Source organism: Tasmannia lanceolata, unplaced genomic scaffold, assembly GCF_043159265.1.
Source record: "Tasmannia lanceolata isolate RefF3 unplaced genomic scaffold, GAP_Taslan_0.1 ptg000023l, whole genome shotgun sequence".
In the NCBI taxonomy this organism is placed as follows: domain Eukaryota; kingdom Viridiplantae; phylum Streptophyta; class Magnoliopsida; order Canellales; family Winteraceae; genus Tasmannia; species Tasmannia lanceolata.
This window is the reverse complement of record NW_027518700.1, coordinates 27159017-27162797: the sequence shown is the minus strand read 5'-3', so window position 1 is coordinate 27162797 and position 3781 is coordinate 27159017. Positions and strand designations below refer to the sequence as shown.

Below are 3781 nucleotides of genomic sequence, written 5' to 3'. Positions count from 1 at the left end.
GCTTACCTAATCTAAAAACATTAAAGTCCATGGAAGCATTCCCAAAAGTTAATTTCATTAAACCATTTCTACAATCAATTAAGGCGTTGCTCGTAGCAAGGAAAGGCCTACCAAGAATTATAGGAATTTGATCCTTGATATTAGCAACGGGCTCAGTTTCTAGCACAATGAAATCTCCAGGAAATAAGAACTCTCCTACTTTAACTAAGACATCCTCAACCATCCCTTTCGGTTTCTTCATTGATCTATCCGCCAACTGAAGAGTGACGGTGGTGGGTTTGAGTTCTCCTAATCCTAATTGTTTAAAAACAGAAAGAGGTAATAAATTCACACTGGCCCCTAAATCTAAAAGAGCATGATTAATATGAGTATTTCCAATAGTGCATGCAATGGTAGGACATCCCGGGTCCTTGTACTTAGCCACCATCTGTTGAGACAAGATGGAACTAATGTTTGCAGCCAAGAATGCCTTCTTGGGTACATTAGACTTGCGCTTTTGTGTGCACAAGTCTTTTAAAACTTTGGCATAAGTCGGGACTTCGGAAATCGCATCTAACAATGGAATATTAATTTGCACTTGTTTAAACATATTTAAAATTTTCTCCTTAGCAGCCACATTTTTATTATTAGCAAGTCTCCTTGGAAAAGGAGCTTTAGGCACATACTCTTTTTCAGGTGGAGAAACTGCCTGCTCTGTACTTACCTGTTCGGGCTCTTCTTCTGAACCAATGGAGGATGACTCTTTACTTACCTTAATTGGAGATTCTTGAGCATCTTTAGAAGGTTCGGATCTGCCCTCCTCCCTTTGATATTCTCTGCCACTCCTTAAAGCAAATACAGCGTTACAGTGATCGGAGGGCTCCTGCTGCGGCAAGTTTGGTTGCATGGCATTCAACTGATTTACCTGTGGTTGTTGATTCCCATTTATGGCCACATTCCTTGGATTAGGAACTGGTTGACTTGGCATCTTCCCCTTTTCCCTTTCATGCAAGGCCATGGCAAGTTGGGAGATTTGTTTCTCCATATTGTGTTGGCTTGTCATGAAAGTGCTAGTGAGAAGTTCTATGCTCTTTTCTAAGGAAGTTATGCGTGCCGACTCCCCTTGTTTTGGAAAACCCGGTGGTTGCTGATTTGAAACATTATTTAAAATTGGGTTTTGAAAAGGTGGAGGTGTGGTTAGGGGTGGTCGAACATTCATAGAAGGGAAGGTGGGCCTAGGTTGGCCAAATTGGCCTTGACCTTGGAAATTTGATGGCCCTCCTTGATAATTCCCTTGATTCCAAGAAAAGTTGGGATGATTCCTCCATCCCGGATTATATGTGCTACTATATGGATTATTTAAAAACATGGCACTTGCATTTTCATTAGAATTACCAAATTTAGCAAGAGTTGGGCACTCTTCCATGACATGGTCCGTGGCTTGACACCAATTGCACATAGGAACACTATGTTCAATTTGATGGACCTGTGAAGGTCCTTTGACAACTATTGCTTCTAGCCTTTTGATTAGGCTATCAAGATGGGCCTCCTTAGCCACGGCACCCTCTATTAGAAATCCCTTACCTGTGTTGGCTCTCTCACCTTCTTGAGTGGATTCCCACTCTCTTGTTTTTTCCGCCAAATCAAGTAAGAAGTTCCATGCCGCGGCCTCATCTGTGAAAGATGTAAAACCGTTAGGACACATGGACTCAAGAAGTTGCTTTGTTTGGTAATCTATGCCCTCATAAATAATTTGGCATAAATGCCACACATCAATTCCATGGTGAGGACACTCTTGGAGTAGGTCCTTGAACCTCTCCATAAACTTAGAAAATGACTCTAATGGCTTTTGTTTGAATTGTAAAATATCATTCCTAAGCTTATTAGTTTTATGTAATGGAAAAAACTTTTTTAGGAAAGCGACGGCGAACTCCTCCCAAGTGGTGATGGAGTTCGTTGGTAAGCCATAGAGCCACTTTTTAGCTCCCTCCTTGAGTGAAAACGTAATAAACCGCAACTTTACCGCATCATCGGTAAGTTGTTGCATCTTAATTAAAGCACATACATCTTCAAACTCACGCAAAAATAAATAAGCATCCTCCGAAGGGAGGCCATGAAAATGAGGAAGCAAAGAAATAAATTGCGATTTTAGCTCAAAATTATTGCCCTGCGCAACTGGCAATCTAATGCAAGAAGGTTGCGCGGTTCGGGCCGGATAGAAGCGATCGCGTAAACTTTTTGGCGGCTCTTGTTCTTCCGCCATGGCTACTTGATTTGGATTTGGTTCGATGTCTTCCTCCGTCTCTAACTGGTTTGCTCTTTCTAGTCGATTGGCCGAGTTCTGCACCCAACCTTCACTCATAAACACAGGAAAACCAAGTAAGAGAGATGGATAGCCAAGAAACCAAAAAATATAACTAAAATAAAAATAACTACTAATCTAACACTTTGAATAATTAAGATTCTAATGCAACTCTCTTCCCCGGCAGCGGCGCCAAAAACTTGATTGAAATATTAAATAACCGCAAGTGCACGGATCGTGTAAATACGGGTCGAACTCAAGGAAGAGAAATCTAGTTGTCAATCCTATTCTTTTACCGATTAGAATACTAACTATGATATAATGTTGCCTGGAATGGACTCAGGATTTCCGTGGACTTAGACCTCGGAGCCAACACTATATATAAGCTTATATTCTATTCAATCTAAGAATCAAATTCAACTATGATCTTGATTTGGAAATCTTAATTTAGGCAAAGTGTACCAAAATTCTAATGATCTTGATTAACTACTTATCTAATCTAATTAGAAAACTAAAATTCTAAAGGCCTAAGTTAATTGAAAAATTGCAAAAGTAATTTAGAATAGTGTAAAAACCTTAATTCAATATAAAAGATTACTTAGGGTTAGAATCCACCATGGGTTTGGATTAAATTGATTAATTAAAACAACTCTTGAATTGGGTTGAAAATTCGATTAACTAGTCAATAAGGAATAAGATCAAAGGGATGTCATTCCTTATAAGTAATTAATCAAATCCACTCTCCAATTTACATTGATTATATAGAACTTTATATTTGTTAATCAACAATCATTCATACGAAAGGGGAAAGCCAATGGCATGAATGATTGGGATTTTCCAAACACAAACTCCTACACAATTTTTTCAATTGAGTAGATTGATTTAATTGTAAATATTTCTCCTTCCCCATGGTTTCAACTAAACCCTAAGTAAATAGGATTTAGTTACTCATGAAGAAGGGAAGAAAAACAAAAATAAACGAGATAGATGGGAGAAGAATTGCCATATAGAACTTGAAAGAAAATTAAACAAAAACTAATTACTTCTTCACTAACTTGAATTGAAACAAAATTACATGAAATTGAACTTAAAATAAATAACAAAAATTAAATAGAACTTAGTCTTTTTCTCCTCCAACTTTGGTTGCATCTTCCTCCTTCAAGCTTTAATGTCACCTTGAGTTTGAATGGTGGTGATGATGCCTTGGATTGAGAGTTGAAAAGAAAAAGAAAAAGAAAAGAACAAGAAAACCTAAGGGAGAGAGCTTGAGAGTAGTGGAGAGAAAAAGAGAAAAAAATAGAGTGAAAAGAATGTCTTCTTTTTTCCCATATGTAGCTTTCTTCCCCTTCTATTTTTATCTCCAAGAAAAGACACAATCTTGGCATCTTTTGTATTTTTGGCAACCCCACCTGTCTTTGGCAATTTCTGAAACTTTTAGTATTTGTTGGTAAGAGCAAACTTACTCTTTTCTTTCTTCACAATTTCAGCAACTTAGCACCC

The 3781-nt window shown here is 37.9% G+C and overlaps 1 non-coding gene across 1 annotated transcript; it reads left to right on the top strand.

Annotated features, from left to right (window-relative positions):
* The first annotated feature begins 1754 nt into the window (after positions 1-1754).
* LOC143856843 (small nucleolar RNA R71) lies at positions 1755-1861 on the top strand. The gene has a single exon (XR_013238387.1). It is a non-coding gene; the product is annotated as a small nucleolar RNA R71 (small nucleolar RNA).
* The last annotated feature ends 1920 nt before the right edge of the window (positions 1862-3781 follow it).